The 26,732-nt window shown below is 34.5% G+C and overlaps 1 protein-coding gene, 1 long non-coding RNA gene and 1 other non-coding gene across 3 annotated transcripts in view; 1 reads left to right on the top strand and 2 right to left on the bottom strand.

Moving 5' to 3' along the window:
- Fbxl17 (F-box and leucine rich repeat protein 17) overlaps positions 1-26,732 on the bottom strand; it is a gene marked incomplete at its 5' end in the record, with an annotated part of 484,676 nt that overhangs the window by 58,822 nt on the left and 399,122 nt on the right. The gene's annotated exons all lie outside the window — the stretch shown is intronic.
- The window catches only part of LOC117287325, a 41,594-nt gene continuing 17,584 nt past the window's right edge, over positions 2,723-26,732 (top strand). Inside the window, exon 1 of the long non-coding RNA XR_004518556.1 lies at positions 2,723-3,306. This is a non-coding gene — a long non-coding RNA (uncharacterized LOC117287325). The remainder of the gene's footprint in view (positions 3,307-26,732) is intronic.
- Positions 17,932-18,037, bottom strand: LOC117287518. Its single transcript, XR_004518801.1, has one exon. It is a non-coding gene; the product is annotated as a U6 spliceosomal RNA (small nuclear RNA).

The raw sequence follows: 26,732 nt of genomic DNA, 5'->3' as shown, positions 1-26,732 counted from the left end.
AAAAAAAAAAAAAAAAGCTTATGTGGACTACATTACTGTGAAGCAAACAAACATGATGGAAAAAGAGAAAGTAACATTTTATGGAATGGCAGGTTGAAGAGAGGCTGGTTTTTGTTGCCTTAGTGAACATTTTGAGTAGGCAAAGTGTAGAAGTGGTGTGTTGAAGCTTGGAGCCAGGCAGAGAAGAAATGAGAGAAAGTAAGGTGAAGACACTGGGATAAGTGCAATAAGATTTTCTTTTGGTATGGGAGCAAAGGAAAAGAACCACAGAGAGATGGTAGTGACATTGACAATGGATGATCATGGCAATGACGACAGTGTCTCTTGTCCTCAGGGAGCATTAGTTACATACAAAAGGTTTAGAGTCCTCCTGAAAACATTTAAATCTTTAGTGAAGCAGATCATTAAGCTTGGACTGCACTGCACCCTGGAGACTGGGGGTGTGGAGTGGGAAGAATAAAAGGACACATTTTTATCCCTAGATTCTTCCCCTTTTGTGTTTTGGGACAGCACTATATACTTAGCTTCATAAACAATATGGGAGGGATACTCTTTGCTAAGGGCAATAGTGTCACTGATCAGTATGCAAACAGGATCAGGCTTAGGTAGAAATCAGATACAAATTAGGACAAAGACACGGCAATTTTAGGATAGTTCTTAAAAAGCTCATGAACATATGCTGGATAGGAATGAAACTGGCATATGTGAATGATCACATGTAGAGAAGCAGGAAAAATTAGAGAAAGACTTTAGATTTTAATTTTTGGTACCCGGGATCGAACTCAGGTCCTTGTGCTTACAAGGTAGGCAGCAGCACCACTGAGCTAAATGCCTGGCTCCAATATTTTATTTTATTAAATTTTTGGTTTTTAGTGCAAAGGGTGTTTTACACAATGATTTAAGTGTAAAAGTGCAACCATGTTCTTTTTATTTTGTGCAACCATGTTCTACAAGAGTAATTCACTATAAATTTTGTAGAAAACCTAAGTGTAAAACTGATAATTTTTCTGTCAAAATCTAGTTTTTCTCTAAACCCTACAAATAGCGCTTTACTGAAGTCAGAGCAGTGTTTCAAATCACAGTGGAGTCAATTTAAGTGGATTTATAAGTTACAAAGTCTTGGGGGGTAGGCTCCTCTTATATCTGCTGATTAACCTACTCCTTTAAACTGCAAAATTTCCTCTTTTACACAGATACCCAGATAAGAAGTTTAATGAATTCTCTCTTCTGGATGGGGAAGAAAACGATGGGTAAGATAAATGTCCCTGCCACTGATGACAGTTAGACAGCCATGACTTTTAGGTTATACAGGTGAAAGGGATGTTTGCTGACTGTTCCTGAACTTTTCAACTACTACCCTTTTTGCTTTTGTCCAAAAAGCACATATTTTCCTTTAAGAATCAAGTCACTGCCAAATTCTCATTTGTACTTAGGTGGGATCCTCACATTTGAAGTTAGGCCATGGGTGGCTTAAACACATCTGTGTATGCCATCCCACCTGGCCACAGCGATGAGCATGCTTTTGGCTTCATCCAGGCCCACCACAGTAAACCCCAGGACTTTTGGTGGGAGTGCTGGGACACATGTTTTTTCTAAACCTCAGGGTGGTATTTATGAAGATTTAAGTCTAAAAGCACCACAGCCTATTGCTACCACAGAGTCCAACTAAGGATAACACCACTGTACTGAGTAAGGCAAAGCAGAATTGCAGAAAAAACAGAGCTGGAGCCTGAGAACTGCTAATGGCTAGTCTGACCCTCTCATGTAACTATAACTTCCTCATCAGACTCGAGAGCCAGTCAAAGCCTTCCCTCCCTTGTTTTTTGTTTAAATCAGGTTGATTTGGTACTTTTATTAACTGAAACCAAAAGATTCCTAACAGACAAAACTCCACTTACCTGGTTCATGCTTTTAAAAACAAATATAGATGAAATACTGAAGTCTGTTTCAGTCTTTAATGGATAGGACAATAAGGTATCTTTTTGTATAGAAAAAAACTAGTTGCTTACTATAATTGAAAATTTAAACTATATTATTTTCTTAGGCCCAAGCATCCCTTCATTATTTTTGGCAGTCCCTAAAATTTATTCCATATGGAATCTGGAGGGGGATGTTTGAATTCTAAATGAAGAGTCTCAACCATTACAAGCTGCATAAAACATAAGTAAAACATTTTTGCCAATTTTTTTTTATTTGTATACCCTATTTTAGATCTGGGAATCTGACACTAAAAATGGTCTCAGATTTAATGTTGATTTGTATTCAGTGCCAACAGTAAAAAAAAAGAACCCTAGGTAATATGTCTTTGGTGTTTTCATTTTAAAGGACTGCTACTTCATAAGAACATTTTCCCAGACCGGGTAGCTGGGTAGGGAATGGTTTATTCTTTATACATGAAGAAAAATTTCTACCAGTAGTCTGCAAAAAATATACAACAGTCTTCTTTTCTTCAAAAACTTACGAAAGTAATGAGATTCCTACTCCTGTTAGCGTCTTCTAAGAAATTTACAGTGAACCACATTGTTCTTATGTAATCTAGTCCTAGAACATGCAATTTAAAAACCTGAATGTACCTTTTTGCATGTCAAACTAAAAGTAATTTTGGCACTTATAATAAATCAATAAACAGGAGAGCTGTGTTTACTCTGGCCTTGTCTGATGCCTTGTTCAGCTGCTAGAACAAAATACCTTAATCCAAACTGGACTATCCAAACATTACATCGTTATTGCTGTCTCCCCTGCCTGTCTGTGTTCAATCAGGCTGACATCTATTGGTTTAAAGATCTTTACTCATTTGCCATCAGACAAAGAAACAACCTTGGTTTTACTTGCTCTTTACTTTACTTTACTCTTTGCTCTTACCAGTAGGCATCTTAGGACTTCTTACCTCAACTTTATGCAGATACTTTCTCTCACTGTGTAAAGGCTTATTTAATATTTTATTTGCTCACATGATAGATTTTTCTTTCTCAGACGAGGCAGTTTAGTTAGAACTTAAACTGGCTGTTTAAAGATCTTATGTGTGACGCAGACCTCACCTAAGCCACACAGGGTAGTGTAGGTGGTACAGTAAACACAAAGCCCAGATCCCAGGTGTTATGCCTGTATTTATTCAATAAAGACTAGGTGGTTTGGGACTATAATAAGCAATCCTTCATTTTCACAAGGCTTTACGAAGTGTAAGGCTACCTAAACATGTTTTAAGGTCTTGTTTTTAAAGTGTGAAACAAAATTTACAACCAACTTTGGGAAGACTCTGAGTTGAGAAGAAATCACCTTAAGAAGTCAACCATATCCACATTCCAGGTGAGCTCTGTAATGGGGCAGGGTGGGGTCACTCCAACCTCTTTTCTGACATTGTATTTTCTCCAAGCTGCATTACCTCCTACTTACTTTTGAAATATAATTTCACGAGATAAAAATCACACAAAATCGATTTGGGAAAATATAGTTTCTAACAAGGCCATTCTTTCCTTCAAGAAAGTCAACAATAAATAGGCATGATGTTTAATCATTTTAAATGATGTCAGGTCTAAAATTGCTATTTGTATTTTAGGGCCCAGGCTATATAAACATCTTTATTCATTCTTATGTAAGAAAATAAACTTCTTAAATAAGCTATTCTATTTCTTTTGGCTCCTGGGCATAAAATGTGCTATTTAACCAAAAATATTTTACCTTTCTCTTTATCCTATCTTCCACAATGTATATACTTACTCTTAGAATAGATTGAATGAGAAAGCATCTCAAACATAAATGGTTAAAGAAGTTTTTATTTTCTGAATTAAAAATACTTCAGAAAGTGAAACTAGTTTCTCAGTACACTAAAAATTTAGTCTTTCATTATGAGCAAAGTTGTGTCACTAAGACACAGCAACATTTGTGGTAAGAATCCTACACAGGATTTCCTATTTCACAGCCTGTCAGGGGATTTCTATTCTTTCCTAAAGACTCATCAAAGAACTAGTAAATGTTCACTTTAAAAATTTGTATTTATTTTATCCTGTTAACTTGCAAATATGAATAGATTACTATCACCACCACTATTCTCACCATTTTGACTGGTTGTTTTCAGCAGTTGTCAGCTTGCTGAGAGAGAACAAATATGAGAGAGGAGGCTTCCCTATTTTCCCATCTAATTTCCAAGATTATTGAGGGTTTAAAATGATCTTGCAAGGATGAGGGTAAAACCACAGCTGGAAATCTGGAGAATGAGCAGTCTATAAAACCTAAGAATGAAATAATATCAAAGCTTTAGAAAGCTGTGGATTTTTTTCTTATGGAAGGTGAAAGATGAAAGGAAAACCTGCACTAGTAGCATACCAAGAAACAGATGGTCTTTTTAAAAAATGAACTTGTGTCTTCCACAAGTATGCTTCTTAATTGTAGCATACTGAGCACTTTCATGGAGATGATTTCAATTGCTAAGCATACAGCCAAATAAACAGGGTTAGCTCACTGACATTAAGTGACATAGTGTACTTGGAGCTCATCTACTACTTAGTCTGTAAACACCTGATATGCAAAAGATTAAGAAGAAACTAGTGCCAAGACGGTTTAAGATTAACTAATGTTCAGTGAAGATTTAAAAGCTTGGCTTTCATTTTGCTAAAGATGCTCCCTTTCATATTTAATCAATGAAGTTCTGATTTTAGTGTTTGATTTAGAATTTATGATTTTTTTTGCCTTATTCCAGAATGAGTTAAAGGAAGCTTAGAACTAGGACAGGAAAGGGTAACTCAAGAACTTTCATGAATGAAGTAACAATAAAGTCTCATAATAACATGTCAGAAACAAGCAGATTATTTAATTTACCTTCTACTGGGTATATGGAAGAAAATGGTTTAAATGTCTATTAGGCACAGGATTCTAGGAACATTACTAACAATCCTCAACAAAGGTCTTCTACTTCCCTCACTTTGGTATGCTAGCTCAATGTCCCCTTAGTCCTTGCTGAGGAAGCCTGTCAGTAAGAGTACAGGCAGATCCCTGACCCTCAGGAATGCAGACTCTTCCCTTAGTTCCACTGTAAACGGCTGGAGCAATGGCAAGTTGCTCTAAAGGGGGTCTCTTCTTGGAAGGGCAGCTAAGGGTTATGAGTGACAAAAGGAGAAGTGATTAAGAGTCTTCACAGAGTTGCTTCCAAACTTTTTTGGAGATTTGTCACACAGCCAAGGAACATTTAAAATGTGGCTGGTAACTCCCAGAAAAGCTAGGAGAGTTGCTGGATTCTACTATTCATTGTGGAGATTTTTTCAAGGAAGCTTGAATGATATCAGTACCTTGAGTACTAAATGAACTTTCTTGTACAAAAAACTTGAGTAGTTTGTATAAATTTAGTTTATTATTGCTCTTACAAATCACAGTAGCCCAGCAATTTAAATCTGGGATAAAAATATGAATAAATTGGTCTCTTTATACATAAAATACACATAGAAATAGCTATTATCTATCCACATTTAATATGTCAATATCTATTTTGAAAGTTACACTAGTGACAAATCTCCATAAATCATATAAATAGTACCCTTATTGCCCACTGGGCTATAGAAGACAAAGGGCTTTCATGAGACTTAAAGGTCCCTCTCAAAGACAGAAATGTGTCATATTCCTTTGGATTCTCAGGACCTTGCATTGCTCAGTAATAATATCAACCAGTCTTAGGTTAGCCTTCCTCTGAGTTTTGTCTCATGACCCAGTAAAGTTACTTACAAGAAACTGCTTCTGTTCTACTTATTTTTCAAACTTGAGACTCCCTCTGCTTTTATTATATGTGGACTGCACTTTAGGAGAGGGCTCCTGTTCAGAACCTGGGAAATTGATAACTTAATTTTCATTAACATTTGGCGACAGAATTTTTGTTTTATGTTACAGTACAGTAAAACTTTGTTGATACTCCAACAAATACTATGTATGTCATGTAGTTCTTTTTATAGACAAGAGAAACAGATTTTCACTGAATCTGAAAGAAAAAAATATAGAGGCTCCAACTAAATGAAGATTCATATTTTGGTTTCCTAACAAATATTTGGGACTAGAATGCTAGCATCCTTTTTCACTCCTGCTTTGTTCTCACACTCATTTGATCTATTAGCAAAGTCTTGTTTGGCTCCTCTTTCCATCAATCCAGGAATCTCTTCACTTCCTCTGGGATCACATGCTTAACTCCAGCTCTCTCCACTCCACCACACACTCTTCACTGTCTGACCAACAAATAGCTCGTTCTCCTAACCTTTCACACAGAAATGCTCCTCCTTCTTCCCGCTCATCTTCAAGTGCACACTCTCCCCTCTTATAGACTTTGAGTTCTTGTATTCAATGAAGCTTTCTCCGGCTGTCAGAAATGGCACTTACCTCCACCCTCCTTTACCCGCTCTGCTTTGCCTTCTCCATTTCACTTTATTACCTTATTTTATGTATTTCTTTACACCAGTATGTACATTTCCAAGGGGCAAGGAATTTTTTCCCTTTCACTACTTTATCTTTAGCACTTAAGACAATGCCTGGGAATCATGCTTAATGGGTACTTACAGAATAAATCATCAGAATGATGGCTAAGCAGTGCAACTATGGAGCATGTTAGATCTAATTTTATACAACAGTTGCAAAATTTGTATTTAAAACTTAAGGAAAAACAGTAAAATTATTTGGCCTTGTGACTCTTAATTTAGCAAGTAGGTATTTCAAATATATTGGCTCTTTTTAAAAAATATTGCATATTGAGAATTGAATTCATATTTAAACTGTGGATGTGAATTTTAATAGATGGTTCACAGTCTTAGCAACACTGCCTCTGTCACTTAATCAGCAAAACACTGGTGAGCACAAAGAGTTAAAACTATTTCTCAGTGAACATGGAATTACCCACAAGGGATTGGAATCATTGAGTTCAGCATGAATCTGGATTTCTTTGGTGGTCAACTTGAAAGTACAATGAAGTAATGTCTGTGTTATCAGTAAGTACAGACTCAAAATTCTGGAGTAAACTTTCAAAAAAATTGAGTGATTTCTGTCTAGTACCCTTTATAAATCTAGCAGAAGCCAAATTTATGCCAAAGGCAGAGTGAATCTTTCTCCAGGAAGTTCCTAATCCTGCAATAAACCTGCTGAAGAGACAAGTTTAATGTTCACCAAAGCTAAGTGTTTAAGGGGTCTCTATGGTATAATTTGTCACTGCTACAAGTTTCTGTTTTGCCTTAAAAGCTGTGAAAATTGCTCTACAATCCAACTAGGAACTAAGCTGCTTATGTCAGGACCATGGTTTACAATGCATTTGTACTTTCATAGAACTTATTTGTTCACGGCTTGTTGAAAAATATATGTGTATATATTACAAAGGCATGGGATATCGTCATATGAAAATTCAAAGGGAAAACTATTTGAAAACTAACACTGCTTGCCTGTATTCAACGAGTAAATACAACATTCTATTGCTTGTCTTATTAAATATAAAGTTTCAGATTAAAAGGGAAATTGGGGAGGTGGTCACTGAATTTTTATTTTGAACATAGTTTAAAATTAATTATTTACATACTGGTAGCAGAGTGACTATTTATAGTCTGTTAGTCTTATTCAGAAATTCTGTAAATTTGAACACCCTATTTTTATATTATATGCCAAATAACATGGATCACACAGGTAGGTTCACATATTTCTATATATTCCACAAATTTTTACTTAATGCATTATTAAGATATCAGTAACATAAAAGTTAACTTCATTTATCTCTTTTAAAACACTTGATCTTAGCCAAAAGGCCAAGAAGCAATTAGCTTTTAATAGATTTTTATATAGTTGACAACAGTAAGAGAAGCAGGAAATAGTAGGGCAAAGGGCAAGGCATAGCTGATGCCGTGATTTATAGTGGTGATGGTAAACCTTTGAGACCTTTCAATGATAAGCACCAGCTGCAGCACACATGCCATAGGCTCGCCACCACTGACCTAGAGGAGGAGGAGCCCATCACAGAAAGAAATGGAAGCAAGAATTCAGAATTTTCTTAGCTATTACATAAAACTCAATTCCATGTAATGTATGACTTGGAGCTAAATTCAAACCAGCTGCAATTATGATTACTAGAAACCAGGAAGAGGGACCAAGAGATACCCAAAGTGAGGAGCTCAACACTTGTACTTTACTCTGGAAAGCTCTTTGTCTGATCATACTGGCTGCTCCTCCAACCACCTGGAGAGCCAGGGAAGGTACAGTAGCATAACTCGAGTTTGACTTGGCCCAGCTTTATTGAAAACTGATTCAATTTCTATAAGCATTTGCTAAATATAAAGCTCACATTTCCTCTGTGCACACAGGTAGGGTAGTACTGTAAGAGCTAGCAGACTGGACAAGGACTCTAAAGCTAGGGGAAGAGATGTGGATACCACCATGCTGATTATAAACAATGATGCCTGCTGCTCACTTCCCTAACAGGTACCAAGGGATGGTGGGAAAGCCAGCGAGATGCCAGTAAGACTTGCTTATTTCCCTCAGAACACAGAACATTTTATTTCCAAATGGATTGAGGTCAGACAAATACCACAAGGCATGCTGAATATCTGAATGTGGATGGTTTGCAATGTGTGCTGTGGGCACTGGAGTCACTAATATGAAAGTCTATGAGACTATTTCTCTATATAATACATTACAACATCTGAGAAAATCAACGTCCTAGGGCACAGAAAGATGAATACAGAGCTTTTCAATTATCTTTTTTTCTTCTAAAAATACTGCTACCTTAAAAAAGATTGAGTTGTTTTCATTTTGATTAAGAAGATGTTGCGTCTATGCAAGGATTTCAACCAGCAGTTTCACTGGGTAATGGAGAAGTGGGCCAAAGACTATATAAACCTTGGAAATACAATAGGTTAATAAAATATTCCCTGAGAGCTCAACGACTTTAACAACTGACTTTAACAACTGACTTATCTGTTTAATAGTCTATCTGCATCCAGTTTAAGATTGACACTTTTTTCTTTAAGCCAACACCTTCTGTCAGTAAGTACACAGATCACAGTACTGTTTCAAAATAAAATTTCCTGTCACACTTATATCTTGGGAAATAAAACAGAAGAAATCCTAAAAGCTCAGCTTCTTCATATTCAGTCAAATGGGAAACCAGAGTCAGTTTAACATAACAGACAGAAATTTAACTGTCCATCTCAATTACTCCAAAGGCACAAGGTCATCTACCACCTTTGAAGATACAGATATGTTGCAATACAAAGAATGAGCTCAGAGATTTCATAACTTCTTGGGGGGCAGAGAGGAATACAGAAGGGCATGGGGCATTACAAGTTTTTCTTTCATTTTATGTTTTAAAACAGGTATTTCTGTCTAGTGCCTATAGCACTTCTACCAGTGTTTATAAGCTGTGCAGAGAAGGCTTGTCAAGCTTGTCATTAGTTGCACAGCCCTTCTACTAAACCAAAATTCCCAAGAAAGGCTAATAAATAATAGTTTAAAAAACGACTCTGTAGCAACGGGTATGCAATTCTGTGGGAGCTGAGAAGGGAAGGAAGAGTGAAGTCAAGGGTCTAAACAATCAATGCTAATCCATAGAAGGTGCTCAATGAGTATTAGTCAACCCAAAAAATGACCTACCATTTCAGGAAAATACAGTTGAATTGCTCTGAAGTCTCATAGTGTGCTTGCCTCAAATAAATTTAAATTGTCCTTTCTGCTAGTATTTTTGTCTTATTCCTGGCCCTGATAAGTAGGTCCCTGCAACCTGGGGATGGCTGTAGCAGTTGAGCCTTAGAAAAGTGGGATTTCTTGTGCTCTTGACACCTATTGCTGCTTGGCTGATTTGTGGAGTCTTAACCTCCGGATACTTCCCAAAGAGAATTCCATGGCTCCCTAGCATATTAGCCAGGAGCATCTTCTTTTGGCCATGCTCTCATTTTGGGTTCCTTGCCAGAGAATCCATGGTCAACAGCTCAATATTCTATTCCTCAGAGGCTATCTTTCAAATTTTTAGATCACCGCTCTAGTAAAATAAAATGCAATTTTTTAAAACAGCAAAGAGTTAAGATTCTCCCCTAAAACACTAAGGTGCTTGATGTGCTACATTTATTTTCAAGAACACAGGATTCTTAGTACCCATCCTTTCATTGATTTATTCAACAAAAATTTATTGGGCTTCTCTGTGGGAAGCACTGTCCTTGACATTGGGATATGGCAATCAACAAGACAGACAATTTACAGTGGCAACATTCTGGTGGGAAGAACCAAACAAATATATAGACAGATAAAGGAGCAAGTGCTTTCGAGACTGAGGAATGTGCTGAAGAAAAGTAAACAGGTTGAGGCAGTGTCGATGCACGCATATCTTGGTAGTCAGCTAAGTTTGATTAGGTAACCAGAGAAGTTCTGCCTATAGAGAATGATTTGAGCTCAAAGGAAACTGTTAAGTAAGACCTCAGTTTATAGTCTTTGCTAGGAAAGACCAAAAATATGAAAGGACAAAATATCTTTTTATTTGTGTGAATTTATGTGTTTGAGGTTTCACTAAAAATTAAAAATTAAGGCTGAGAGCCACATTCATTTCTAATTGGGTACAAGGAGTCATATTGAAAAATATTTATTACATGTAATTTGGTAGAATGCTCCAGATGGTATCTGAGCATTTTCATAGAGCTTTTATATTAAATTAATAATCATTAATTAAGGTTTAAATTATTCAGAATAAGCTGGGTTGGAACAGGTAAATAACTGATCAGGTCAGTATTAATACTGTGTAAAACTTTCAAGCAGACAAAGCTTGGCTTTAAGGCTGCTCTATTCTTTTAAAATTCTCTTTTCATCATATTAACCACCAATATATCCAGAGTCTTCATACTCTACAGTTTAGCAATTCTGAACTTAGCCAAGTAATTGAAAAAATCTGCCCTAAGTATAATCTGAGGAACCTTCCTTTTAACCTAAAAGCAATTTCACCAGATGATCTGTTTTAAATTGAATAAACCATCTATCACAAAATTCTTGAGGCCAATTTAAGAATTCAACAAAATTTCTTGTGCCTAATAACACCCTTGCTCAGCTGCAGCAGCAAGCTAAGAAGATAATATGTGAAATAGAGCGGTTCTGAAGTCTTTGCATTTTCTGATTTGTGTTATGGTATAATACAATGAAAGAATTGCTTTTGACCCTGTTAAGTGGAACCTCAAGGACAAAGATTTTATAGTTTTCTTTTCCTGGAAAATTGATGTAAGATTCAATTTACTTTGGAGTGTTCAAGTATTTCAGCAACTAAGAAAAATAAAGATTGATTTTTTTATATAGATGTTATGTAATTAAGTTCTAATTTGAAAAAAGATCTGATCAAAAGTAGTGACCATCCTGAATGTTCCTCAGGGCTAATTACCTGCAATGCTTTTAGAAAGAAAAACTCTCAAGTATATTTCTCTCTGTAACTCAGGTGCTGTGATTCCATAATAAATTCTCATCCTTACTCTTAAACAAAAACCCAATGTTTGTACAGTTGCACATTTCCTATGCTTTTGTGTGTTTGGATCTTGCTACCTGCTGCCCTATGTCATAATATTTGGATGATGATCTGTATTAGCAGATGCTGTCAGTTCCCTCACATATTCCTTCAGCTATCAGTGTTGCTCAAAAGGCCAACACCCCCCTATTGTAAGTAGCTATTGTAATTGCTGAGAGTGTGCTCTGGCTCCAAACCATGTCTGGATTGCACATGGTGCTGGGTAGCAAATATATGGAATTAACTGCCAAAAACTAGCCCTTGGTCATCAACAGAAAGGTGATAGTTAATAAATAACCCAGTTTCATTTTTCACTTGGGAGGATAACTCAGAGGCATACTCTGGGTTATCTTTCAGATACCATCCAGGGGGACTGAACTCCAGTTGTCTACGGTAGTAATAAGTTCATTAGTGTAACTTCTAACAGTTTTCCCTCCACCTTCTTTTCTGACCCCACTCCCTTAGTAGAAATAATCTCCTAAATATAACACCTGCATTCAAATCTTTGTTTCAGAGACTACTCTGAAAATTACAATTAAAAAATCTGCATCTTAAATATGCAGTGTATTTGTAATACAATGTGGCACTGATAGTGATAAAAGAAACACTAACAAACACTATCAAATGTATCCAATATGTTATGCATTTTTGCAAAATTTTATATCCAGTACTCTTATGATGTAGACATTATTGAAGCACAAACTTTACTTGTAGTAGACTACTAAAGCTGAGGTCCAAGACAATTACTTAAATCTATCAGGTACTGAATATGATACACAATTACAAGTTTACAGATGATGTAATAGTGGCTACAAAGGTAAGTAACTTGCAGATACTTCTGGAGTTCTGAGTGCCAGGTCTTGAGTTAAAGCTCTGTACCCACCCAAGACTAGATAATGATGAAGATGGGGAAAAGGAGCAAGGAGTCCACTTCACAAATATTAGTTTCTCTGGGTTTACACTGACAGTAAGTACTTTATAAGGCTACTAACATGAATGCTGTCCCACAAAAATCTGTACTATTGTCCCTTCATTTATTGACTGTACTAGCTATAACCCTTCTGGCTATCTGCATCCTTTCCTACTCTTTTTGCTTTCATCTCCCAAATATTTAAATTACATATCTGCCCTTGTGCATGGTGAGAAAATTCTAATGTTTAATTTGATGATTAATTTGGTATGTGTCATGATCTCTCACAAATCTCTTACTACTCCAATAGTGGTTCACAGTTCAAAGGTTAGGAAGGGAGAATAATTAGCTTACTTATGGTAGGTAAAGAAGTGAATCTCTTTCCTTTTATAATAAAATAATAATATGGAGGAAGAAAGGTAGAGGGACTAGTAATAAAAAATGTTTATTTTATGGTTCAAAATAAGTTAGGAAAACTTAGTACTTCAACAGATTTTTTTCCAATTGCACATTTTGAGCTATCTGCACCTGATTTCTCCAGAGTTAATGATTTCTTCAACCCATCAAAAAGAAACCTATTTATTTTTGTTGGATTGTTGACTTGAATTTCATTTAAAAACAAAGCACAATAAAATTACTGATTAAACCTTTAAATAAACTGAAGCAATAAAGCATGTTTAAAAACAATAATTGAAAATTGCACAGGTGAATTAGCAGTTTAATAAAAAAACACCATGCTAAAAAGAGTAGCTACATAGGTTTCAGTGGTTATTAAAATGATGCCCCCAAAGTCCTATGACTTGTAATAAAAACACTAAATAGAAAATAAATGCTAAATCAATTTCTCCTAAATATTTAAAATGCTAAAGGTTAATCTATTTTGGTGAGCTAGCTATGACAAAGTGGTATATTGTAAATAAATGGTCTCTAATAATAAGAACTGTAACTACATCACATAATAGCAATATTTATATAATGGCTCAGAGCCACATTGAATACTATGGTTTAGGTAATTAATTATATGAGAATAAATGCAATGTTGCTACAATTTGGGTTATTTTACTCAAGAAGCAGATTTTATAGACAAGTAGGCCAAGTACTTCAGTTTCTTCAAAAGTCCTTAAAGCCTTTCATTCTTGTGCAACCCTTTGACTAAAAACTAGAAACAATCATTCTCTTTCATACAAAGGATTATGAATTAACAAAAACAAAACAGACAATAATTTTTTTAACTATAAAGCTCAATGATTAACTATGAACACATAATGATTCTTTGGTAAAGTTGAGGCAAGAGAGCACATAAGATTATATTTTTCACTAATGTAATTTTCTGTACAAGTTTCTTCAATTTCAAACCAGAATTTGAAAATTCTGGAGAAAAATACTCTCCTTTTTTGTTATTTATGGTGATAAATTGACATGCAAATAACCAACCCTTTTTCTTGTCATAATGTTGACTGGTATTCTACATATATTCTAAGAAGTTAAACAGAAAGAATGCAGGAGGTTGTTCATGGCTTTTTAAAATGTCATGTTAGCAATTACTCTTAATTTCACCTGCTCATAATATAACTGACCTTCTTTAGCATTTATATATTAAGTACCCAAATATTTTAATGATATTAGTTAAATAAGATTAAATTTCTTATTACCTACAGAGACTTGAAAAATATTAAATCTACCATAGGAAAAAAAAAGTACTTGAATAATTTTTCTCTCAGCCTTAACAAAAGAAATTCTAAAGAACAGTTAATATGGGAAAATATAATTGCTCTTTGAACATTGGAATAGGAAATATGAGTTTATCTTAAAATTGAAACAGAGGAGAATATAGAAACAAAGAAAAAACAGGGGGACTGCTCAAACTCTAAGGAAAAGCTTTTTCACTAAGCTTAAAAAGGCAGTGGAAAAAAAAAAAAAGACTTTGACCAGGTTTTCAAAGAAATACATATACAGTAGCAACCCATTGCACCATTAGTTGTGAAACATTTATTCTTTTAAACTTTTATTTATTTAAGAATGTATGACTCTTGGATATGTTTCAAGAGACAAAAAAACTACTTTGATTTTTTTAAACAGTCAACAAAGGTGACACTCCCAACCCCATCCAAATACTCACTAATCTTTTTGAAGAGGCTGTATTACATTTCAAAATAATATCAGTTATATTTTGTATATGGAAATTCAACAACTAATATTACTTCTAACTGATCTTATATATTCAAATTTGAGGAAAACAAGTACTTCACTTATGAATAGCTTCATAAGGCAGTTTGAAGAGAAAAATAATGATTTTAACAAGATCAATACCTACTACTACTAAAATAAAGCAAAAGGCATGTGTCCCAACTCTTTTGAGTATGGTGCTTTCATCTGTTATTTAGCTGTGGGCCTACCTATAATTATATAGTCATTACTATAAGTGCATGCAGCCGTTTGTAGAAAATGGGCTCTTGAACAGAAGTTACGTATTTCAAAATCATCTTTTGGAAAGTTTCTTGCTACAGAAGACTTTAAAATATATATATAAACTAACACTTGAAAACAGAAAACAATCTTCTCACGCAGGAGTGAATAGTATAAGGCACCCATCTCATGCACTGCCATTTTACCATTCATCTTTCTTTACATAGTTCAGTAGAGGGGAAATAACACAAGGCAATAAAAGGTGAAATCTTTCTCTACCTCAAAGGAACTGGCCACGTTGGTGGTGAAAAGAAACTCACTGTCAATATTGAAAACGGTAAAGACTAAATAGACACAATAGGGAAAGTCTTAGAAGAATTCATTTCTAAATGGCTTGTCCTTTTATTTCCTTAAGGGTGGAGTGGAGGGCAGGGAGCCAAGTGCTTTTGAAAGCATAAATCTAATTATTCTGTGGTTTCCTATTTTTCCTGATGCTTCTTTTCCTCCTCTAGTCTCATTATTTAAAATGAACCACATTTGTTTGGTAGTATTAAGTCTGATAAATTATCTTAAACGTTCTAAAATTACTTTTACTACTACTTAGTGGAAAACATATGAAATTATAAAAGCAATGCTTACCTATGAAAGGGTGTGTACAGTGTGTAATAGTGCCAATGATAAGGATATGTACAGTGTGTAATAGTAACAATGGTAATATTTTAAGTATATATGTATATAAAAAGTATCTGATATTTAAAGTTCCTAAAAGCTTCAGCAGATTTTCTTGGCTTTTACTCTCAATCTGAAATGCTGATTTATTGAAAATGTGAGTGACATAAAGGCAAAATAGGAGTGGAGTCAGTTACCTATGAAACATAACAGTTTCAAGAAAAACTTGTCGATGTAACTATAGGAAACTACAATGCTTACTGATTTCTATGAGAAGGAGAGTGATTTGATTGCCCACATGTACATATAAAGGTAAATGTTTCTGTGAAGATGACTTCAATGAGGACAGAAGCTAAGGTGGGAGTTAACAGCTACAAAATCTCTATTCCCTATATTTCTATACCCACAACACCTGGATTTACACATTTTATGTTTACTCTAAAATAATTCTCTTAACCACTCCACGTAAATTCCCAAAGGACATGTAATTATCAGCATAATTTCTTTATTCTACTTCCAAAATAAACTTTTTCATTGCTTTTGTCCATCTCCAAGGTCACCACCATATCACCCCTGGACACAGAAAACAATCCCAAATGCTCCTCATTATATCCCCATCCTTTCTATACACAGCAGTTTCAGTAAAACGGTAAAAAAGTATTTCTGATCACAACTCTTTGCATAACACCCTTCAACAGTTTCCCACTGATCCAGAATAAAAGCCAATTCCATTACCATGGCCTATTTAAGATATGTCCCAGTCCAAATATCCAATCCTTACTACTCGGGTTGTATCAGCCTTCCAACAATTTCTTCCTCACCAGATTCTCTCCCTCTGCCAGGCCTTTGTGGCTGTCATTCCCACAGTTCCTCTACCCAGACCTTGTGGGCTGTCTGTTTTTCATCTTTCAGTTATGGACTTAGATATTTCCTTCTAAGGGAAGCCCCTGATAAGTCTATGTAAAGTTTGATCCTGAGCCTGTTCTTTTCTGTCACAGAAGCTTATAAATTCCCTTAATCCTGTAAATTCCATTATTACTTGATTTGTTCATGTTTTATGGATCGTTTCTCTAACTAGTATGCAAACCTCAAGTGGTAAGAGATATTGTGTATTTATTCTAGCAGCAGCCTCAATGACCAGAACAGTGCCTAAAGACTTCCCAAAAAGAAACATTATACACAGTAGATAAAGCAGCATCCTGAATATATTTTAGATTTTACTTCATCGTGTTATCTATTTATTTATAATGTATATAGAATTATGACCTACAGTACAGACTGTCATCACTGTATGCAAATTTTTTGACATGACTGATTTACAGTGATTGCCTTTTAATAATAAATATTGGAAAGTTACATTTAATTTCTGGAAAAGTTTTATTTACACTAGTTGGTCAATATTTCCTGTCTTGACATTTTCTATTGATTTTTCAAGTACCTTTCGAAATTTAGCTCTACTTAACATTTTATAGTGCCGAGTAAAGAGTAAATAGAACAATTTTCCTTGGGGCTATGTATACAACCATAATAGGCAACGTGAATTACTACTTTTGGCCAAGCTGACCAGAACTGGTTGAACTGAGCAGAAGAGCAAATCCAAATGATGGATATGTCTGAGTTTCATCCACTTATACACTGAACTGACTATCTGTGCTGGCCTCCAATGGAGCCACTTAATGTTGCTATTGCCATAAAATATCAAAGATGCCAGGATCTCTTTTTCATTTTTTTGTTGTTCATGTTAAAGCATTCTTTTTAATTGAATAATTTATATAGACATATTCACAGTTCAGATCTATTCCTACTCTTTGCAAACATAACTTCACTCTGATACTCATAATTCAAAATTGAATCTTTAGAATATTTATTTTGTTTAAACTTACAGACATAGAAATCTAGATATTTGTCTTTGTGCTCACTGTAGATGACAGAGCCACATGTTCACACTTGTGGAAAACAAATTTACATCATTGATGTTAATTCTATTAGAATAACCATTCAAAATTGTAATTTTGTCTTTCTTTTTGATATAGAAATGTCTTACCAATTAATGAGTCTCATTATTAAAAGTGTGGATTCCTGTATCTTACCTGTAGATTATGATTCAGTAGGTCTGGGGTATGGTTTAGAAATCTCCATTATTAACAAGTTCCACAGATCATTTGGATGCTGATAGAAGATACACTCTTGGTAGGATTCTAACTCTTTTAAATGTTTCTCTTTAGTACTCTGCATATTATGTGATATTTCACAGGCATCAATAAATTTTTGCTGAGTGAAATGTATGTGTAGCTTGAAAGTTTATTTTATAACTTTAGGAGACATCTAAAGATTCTCACTCGTATTTTTGAGTAATACTGCTTTTAATACCACTTTTAATACCAGTACTGCTTTTTCTTTAAAGGGATTACATTTGGGGAATACACATTTAAAACTTTCTGTGAATATAAGGAAGTTAGATTTTTTAAAAAATATGGAAAGCTTCACGAATTGCACATCACCCTTGCACAGGGGCCATGCTAATCTTCTCTGTATCATTCCAATTCCAGTTAATATGCTGCCAAAGCAAGCACGGAAGTTAGATACTTTAATGACCTCTATGTGACTGGCAGCAAGTGGAATGACTGTGAAGAAGAGAAAAGTGCTCTTTATACCTCAGTCTAGTTGTGATTTTATTGTTGTCCGAATTAAAGTGGTGATCATTGTCCAATAAACTCTTACTCCAAAAATATACTTAATAGGGATTGGGGATATAGCTCAGTGGTTCTGGCACCTGCCTCACATGAGTAAGGGCCCAAGTTTGACCCCCAGTACGATAATATTTCAGATTACCAAACTAGATAGTCTCTTTTCTTCTTAGCATACAGTGAAAAACTGTTTAAGAATCAAAGGCAATCTCAAAAAATTAGAATTGAAAACAGTTTACTTAAAAGTAAAAGTTTTCTGGTAAACTAAATTTAAAGAGAAGCTGGAGAGAATAACAGAGGAGGAAAAAAATATAAACTATATAAAATCATGTTTAGAATCTAAATTACTTTCAAGAGTGAAAAATCTATCACTGCCAAAAGCAATGTGGCTGCTAAGGAATATACAATATGTCTAGTTCAATTTTGATTGTAGATATAAAACAGAAAATCTAGGAACTAAATATAGGTGATGGTTGTAACAAAAGCGGAAAAAAGACATAATAGTTTAACAAGGTAAAACAGAATGGTATCAGAAGACAGGAAGAAACAGCAGTAAAGAAAGGAGACGATTTAATATCAGGAGATAACAAATATGAGGTCTAGCCATGTTGTCTAGGCCAAACCATTTTTTTGTACTTACTTTTCTTAGTTAAGATATAGTATAATACAAAATTTACAGGATTATTTTGAGGATGAGCTATAATCTGTGGTAAAGTGCCTTGTAAATTGTTCGTCATTATCATCTTTCTTTCACTTTGTGTGAATTTTCATCTGAACTTTGTATTCTTCTTTTAGTAGTGTTAAAAATGAAGAATCTGTGATTTCAGAGTGCATTTTCCCTGTTTGATTTTGCTTATTACATTTATTTTCATTCAGCAATCTCAAAAGAAAAAAAAAGATGGAGATTCAGTGAGAGAAGGAAAGGATAGCAACTCATGTTCTTTTTTTTTTTTTCCCAACTTTAATTGAGTTTATTGGTACATTTTAGGGATACAGTACAGTTACATCCATTGTTGGGATCTTGTACTTCTACATGACATGTCTTGGTTCTCATTTTTTCCCCTTGTCCCTGCCCTCATGTTCTTAATTGTTAGCTTCATACATAAAATATATATGAAAAAATCAGTCTAAACTCCTAAAGTAAGAAAACCATTTTGGCTCCTCTCAAATGGAAAGAGACCATTAGTCTTACCTCTTTAGACATCACAGGTGCTACACTAGGAGATCTGAAAAACTGTCTTTTGTATACCTGAAATGTTTTTTTTTTATATTTGACTCAGATTTGTTTTACCTCTCCTACTTTCCATGACAAATCTAGGTATTGGGAAGAGAATTGTTTTCATTATAAAATAATACTAATCTAAAAGTGAAGGGGCCTGGGATTTAGCTCAGTGGTTCTGTTGCCTGCCTCACAAGCAAAGGGACCCAAGTTCGATCCCTGGTTAAAATAAATAAATAAATAAATAAAGGTTGAACAAAAATGCCATCTCAAAAATGACCTATTTAACTACATTTATTTCATTCCAAATCAAAGAGAAACATTTCACTTAAAAATAATTTTTCACTGTCACTCAATATATTAAATGAATCTTCTTTGATTTCAAAAGAATATGACAGAACAAGCAGACATGATACTGTAACTGAAATTACTAAGCTTATAATACAATTATTGAAAAGTTCATTCAAGCCTGGAACCTTTGTTGAAGTGGTATAACCCACCAAGCGTGTCTTTTGTGTTTGAAACTAGCAGCACACCCCCACTTTTAAAGTCTGTTTTTTCCCTCTTTTGTTTTCTTAATTTCATTTTCTTCTGATTCTTTCACTGGGCATTATATTTAACAGACTAGCTCTCGTTATGAGATCTTTGTTGGGCGAGATGAAGAGAAATCCCAACTGCTATGGCTGCTTTTCAGACAATCTCTTGACTTCAGGAGATCCTAAGAGGTGAAATTTCTTAATATTTCTTATAAAAGTATGGTAATTTATTTTGAACTACTGTCCTATTTGCACAAATTATGTCATGTGTATTAATGTATTCTATAAAGTATACAAATCATTAAAAATGCAGATGTCAAATGTTGGCCCCAAACATAGTACTCTAGTACTCTTATAATTTGAAATATCAGTGTTCTGATAATGTTTGTTTGTTTGTTTGTTTGGTACAAGGGATTGAACTCAGGTCCCTGGGCTTGCGAGGCAGGCACCAGAGCCTCTGAGCTAAATCCCTGGCCCCAGTGTTCTGATAATGTGAACTTCATATCAGGTAGTCTGTGAAATAAGTTGTTCTAAGGAGGGCTTTGCTGCTATTTGTCTAAAGAAAGGGATGGTCAGAAGGATCAAATATGATAACCTGTTTTGGTTTCCTTTATTTATAAAAAGTGGTATCTTTATGTATTAAGTATCTGTTTCTTTATTGAAGATGCAAAGTTTGCTTAGATTGCACTCACTGGTTTTTCTGTGTGAACAGTAGACTTAGAGAATAAATATTTCTTAGGAAATGATTTGAAAAGGACTGCTAGCCTTTTCACATTGGCAAGACAGTACAGCAAAGGCACATAAATATTATTGATTTGCCTTAGCTTTTCTAGAATAACAAAAAGAGGTATTTAGGTATATGGGTGTGTGCTTCATCTCAAAACTACTGTGTTTAACATTTTTTAAAGAGTGGAGTCAGTGGTAACAGAAGACATTTCATAGTGATGCTCAGGAATCTTTAAGAAAGGTGATCATGCATTCATGTTTGTCTTAAAAACATTTAACATTCTGGTACTTTAGTAGTAATGATAAAGTAAAGTGGTATATCAAATAGAATTTAGTCATTTTTTTCTTTGACAGTTTTGTAAGATGAAATACATAAAATGGCATAAAGGGCATGTTGTATTCACTAAGGCAAACAGCAATGTTAGGTAGCACATCTAAATAGAAATGCCAGCACTAGTTTGTCCGGTAGGTTCACATGATCTCTTTCTACAAATAAGACAGAACAGGCAAGTAATAGAGGGTAAGTTGGGGTTGTATTACTATAGCAACCTGAGAGGATGGTGAGGAAGGCAGAGAATTGCAGGCCACCTGCTAATCAATTAGAGAACAGTTTGCAAGCTCAAGAAATCCTGGAGAATGTGAGTGGGGCTTTAAGGGTCAAGCATGCAGAAAAACTTAATTGGAAGTTCTTTTTTCAACTCGTAACAGTTGTATTGTCAACACCCATATATTAATAATACTGTGGTTCATACTGGCCACTTTGCTGTATGCCATCTGCTTTGAAGAAATCTTATTTGTTTATGTTATACTGTTACTATGGTAACCATTTTCCGATTGCATTGATGATTTATTTTTATTTTGTATTCAATTACAATATTGGATGAGATTAGAAATTAACTTGATTTTCAAAGGCAGGATTTAATAATCTCTCATTAAGGTACTGCATATCTTTAATGTTTATACAGCCGTCTATTTTACACTATTAAATCTTTAAAGTTCTTAATGGCCAAAAAAATCAGAGTATCAATTTTCTCTTTAGTTTTATGTTTTATATGGCAAGATTATTCAACCTGTTGTTGAATGAGGTCAAAGAAGCTTGTAAGTCGGTTAATTCAATATTTATTTCTTCTAAAATGATTCCCAAAGGCTGAGAATCTTCTTAAGTTTGCCACTTTTCTTTTGCCTTCTGGCTAACTTTTCCTCTTCCTCTTTTGTCACCTTCTACTTTGGCAGATCTAACGAGTATTCTTTTGTCCTACTTTTTTTTGAATTTCAAACTACTGATGACAATACCTTGGAAGAATGACTGATATGTTACACAAAGACCCCTATGTAGGTGAAAACTGGAGATGTGCTAAGCAGCCCGTTATTTTCACAGTGCAGTGATCTGCTTGTGCAATTTTCTGAAAAGATTTCCAAAGGCTGAGACATCAGAACCTCCATTCCTGTTTTATATTGACTTTTGACCTAACATTGCATCAGTAAATCCCATGTGTAAATACAAGGCTGGATGGCAAGACTACTTTGCTAAATATTTGCAATGCGTAACTCTTCAGGTTATAAATTACAACAGAAACAAGATGATTAGCCTTTATTTTTTCTATTGATTTGTGTATTAGCAGAAGCAGTCTAAGAGGAGTTTAACTAGTAATACAAAAACCTAAAAATTAAACAATTCATCCCTAAAAGTAACTATGGGTCTGTACATATATGAGAAAAAAAAATAACCAGTGTTAGCAAAAGAAAATATTTCTTAAATTAATAAAAATGCAAGTATATATTTGTGTAGTGAGTAAGCTTTACTATTAAGCAAAATCCCTAGTCTCATATATAATTATAAAAGTTTGTGAATTAGTGACAAAAACTGATTATACAATATATGTGAAACATCCAATAGTCATCTGAGCATCAACAGACTGAGGTGCTCAGTCACCAGTTGGTGAAGCGGGGATACAAATCAGTCCAATCTTATTCAATCTATTGTGTGTAGCGATTCTCTGAGAGTAGAATAAAGGATTCTGAAGCCTGTGTTAGACTGAGTTTTAGACCTCTGGGAAACTCCACTTAACAGAACTGAATATGATTAAAAGCCTGTGAGACTCATTCAAGTGCTGCTGCTGTAGGCTGACGTGGGAGTGTCTACAATGCACACATAGAAAAACAGGCCATGATTACAAACCTTTTGTAGAGTAATTCCAGTGGTCGAATATTGATAAGCTTCCTCTGAGCTCCAATGGCACTTACTGTCTATTTCTTCTAATCAGGAGATGGGCTTTTATCATCACACAATAATACTATAAGCTCCTTGAAGATAGAAATTGTGACTTATTTCTTTGAATTTTGTGGCATCTTGTGTATTTTTGGCAAATATCAAGTGTGCAATAAATACACAGAGAACTGAATTACAGCAGGACATCAAATAGTTGCCCCCACCAGCAGAACCCTACACACTTCTCACTGGCAATATTGAGATTACAGGGGTCACTGGCAGCACTCTGCTTAATGATGTGCTGACTGACAGAATAGAAAATCAAATCTAGAAGGCCAGCATGACCTTTGAGTCCACAGACAGGGTGTGCACACACTGTAGCAACAAGGTCAAGATCAAAGTGACAAATGTCCAACCTTCTAGTACATGGCTAGAGACCTGAACTGATCACATCTGATTATCTGCAGAATTTCATCAGCATCGTATGGCAGTAATGTTTTAGATAGCAGTAAACAATGAGAAGAGCACAAACAACACAATCCCAGAATGCAGCAAATTTACCAGCTTGCAGAAATGCACTTGACAACAGACTTCTTGTGGATTATGCAAGCCTGCCGATTAGACATGAAAACAACTGCTTTATGGTGACCTGAAATGGCATTAACGTAAGCCGGATGAGTGTCAGAAATGCTTTTAAAAAATCTAGTGAAGTACCATTCAAAATGATACAGACAAGCTACTAAAAAAAAAAAAAAAAAAAAAAAAATCTTTGAAAAACACAGAAGCTGAGATCAACCTGCTTATCAGTACTCAAGAAGTGGGGCAGCTCACACTGAGGAAAACTATGTGCAAAAACAGGACTCTAGGCATCAAACTCATTAATTTCTATGTATCTAGGATGAAAAGGGTTATTAATCACTTATCTGTGTTTTAACTACATCAGTCTTCAGAAATGGCAGTCACAACCAGTAGCATGATCTTTAAATACTTAGGATAAAAATAAATAAATTCTATGTAAATACATGTCTAAATGATTTTTACCTTTAAAAATATCTTTACTTTTGCTATTGAAAAGCTAAGGGAGATAGTAGGTTATTAAGGTACTGCAATTTACATCTACTTAGTGGTGATATATTAGTCTAATCTCCAGAGGGCTTCCAACCTGACTTCCTCCATATGCTTTGCATATGTTATATTACCATAAACATATCTTCTAGAAATAGCCATATGTTTCAGTTTTATACCTAAATATAATGGTCCTTCTTTATCTTGTGGTCATTATTGCATCTATGATTTCAAAAATATTTATATACATTAAATATGAAAATAATTTTTAAAGTCAATTGAATATAATCTCAATTATTAGTATTGTATTTCTAGGACCTAAAAACTGATTTTTTATGATGCTGAAATTCTCAAGTTCAAATACCAAGATAGCATTATTACTTGCAATTAGGTCAAACAGAATTTAACACAAATTTTAGTGCGTCATCCCAACCAATGTTTTTAAATACACTCCGGAAGTAGGTTTTCTCTTACTGATGAATGGGTTATAGATAATCAATAATCATCCTCCTCCTCTGATATCAGTAACAGTTTATAGTTACTGAGTATATGTGACAGGATAGGTGTTATGCTACAGGATGTGCCTTTTTTTTTTTCTTTTTTGCAGGGTTAGGGGCTAACATCAACATGCTAGAACAACTGTAAAACTGTGCTACACCCTAATTTGTCATTTTTTGATATGTAGGTCAAAATGTAGTAATAATGCATATAGCTACATTATTTTATAATTATTAGTCATTGTAAGAGTGATTTTATAGATACCTGACAGTATAATGCTTGTAAGAGTAGGCAACATGAAAAAGTAAATGATCTGATTCTGCTTGCTTTGTCTTCTTTCTCAATCTTCTTTCTTGTGCTTATAATGACCAGAAACTCCGCAGAATCACCCATGGACCAGGGACCATGCTGATATAGCTGCAACAAGTTGCTCTGGATGGGTGGGTGACTCTAGCCATAAAGTATTAGTGTATATCTACTTTAAAATTTATTTTATTTATTACAGTAGGAAATTCAGAGTCCTCTACTTTCTGTAGATTCTCATTATTTCATGTGAGACTTTGGAGGGATCATTGAATATCCAGTATTTCCTATTACTGATCATATAAAATTATACAGAATAATTATTTTCATATATCATAAGCATCTTCACTTTCCTGTGATAGAATATTCTTTCAAAGTCAGAATTCCTTGTCTTTCAAAATCTACTGTGATTCCCATGTGAACTTCAATGTCAACCAATAAGATCCTAGAAGAGAGGACCAGATATCTAGCTCAGGGCTACTGTACCTGCCTTGCAAGCACAAGGTCCTCAGTTCAATCCCTGGTACAAAGAAAAAAAATTCTGGAAGAGAAAGGCAGGAAGGCTATACTAATCTATCAGATCACCAGATTGATCAAAACTTTACTGACTATATTTTACATATTCATGCTCCATCCTTATTACAGATAATACTTATAGCTCCATCCAGATAAAAATCAATTAGAAGGTAATATGAATGATAGCAGCAAATATTTATGTACTGCACAGTATGCATTAGGTAATATATTAGCTACTTTATGAACAGTATATTCTTTAATTCTCACAAGCCTCTGAAGTAGGCAATAGCATCATTTTCACTTGATTGGTAAGGAAACTGAGGCTTAGAAGCATTAAACAACTTATTTAAGGTCACAATGTTAGTAAAATGGCAGAGTTGTCATTGAAACCCAGCTGACCTTAGAACTCACATTTCTGCTCCCATATAATGAATTTTCAAAATAAATTTTATTTATTCAAATGTTGAACACTCATGTTTTAGGTACTATAAAATAATACAAAGGATGGCAAGACATGGACCCAAGCCTTTAAGTAACTCAGTTTTTTTTAAAAGAAAGGGATATAAAGATAAGTTCAAGTATATGAGACACAGATCATACACAAAATTATAAGGGTGTAAGGTACAGAGAAAAGTGAACACTGTGTGGGAGAACCAGAGAGGATTTAAATAAGGTAGTGATGGTAATATTTAGAAAAGAAAAGCTTTTATTGAGCAAGGATAGGGTCTCTTCCTCAAAGTATGTGTTGACATATGGAGATGGGACTTAGAAGTGTTTGAGAGCATGTAGTCTGAGGGCGGGTATATTCAGCAAAATGGCATGAACTTGTCTGAAACAGTAGTGGAATCATTCTGGGAAGGACATTAAATATCTTGCAAAGGAGGCTGTTTTCTGTGGAGAAAAGGCTTTGGACTGGGGAAACACACGATTGGTTATTTTAAAAGCAGAGGTTCTCAAGCCTGCTTGCATATGAGAGTAATCTGGGTAATTTTTAGATACATAAGCTTAAATACTGCATGTTTTGCTTATATGAGAAACTCAAGATATAAATACATATAAATAAAGAGCAAAATAGAAGATAGAAAAATAGGAAGTTCAAATATTTCCCCAATTCTCTATTCTGTTGTTTCAAAAGTATTTCAATATATATGCTAATTTGTTTCATTTATACTAATAGTTTCTTTTAGTTCACTGAAAAGAAAGTTTTGTGCTATTATCTGTTCCTTTTTGGTAATAGTCTTTTTTGTCTATTGATGAAAAGATGTATCAATTTGGTGTTTTTCATTTTTATATGTACAGTACTAAGGTAGTGCCTGGGAGTATAGTAGGCATTTAGTAAATATTTATAAAAACATAGAAACATACATACATACATACATACTAAAAAAAGAGACAAATATGAGAAACACAATTTTTTCAATTCCTTTTTTTTTTTTGTACTGGGGATTGAACTCGGGAGAAACATAATTTTTTAAAAACACATTTAAATATATATTAATATTAATATCA

The sequence above is a fragment of the Fukomys damarensis genome, unplaced genomic scaffold, assembly GCF_012274545.1.
Source record: "Fukomys damarensis isolate Sample0158 unplaced genomic scaffold, DMR_v1.0_HiC HiC_scaffold_3, whole genome shotgun sequence".
NCBI lineage: Eukaryota > Metazoa > Chordata > Mammalia > Rodentia > Bathyergidae > Fukomys > Fukomys damarensis.
Note: the sequence above shows the minus strand (reverse complement) of the source record. Positions and strands in the feature narration are given on the sequence as shown.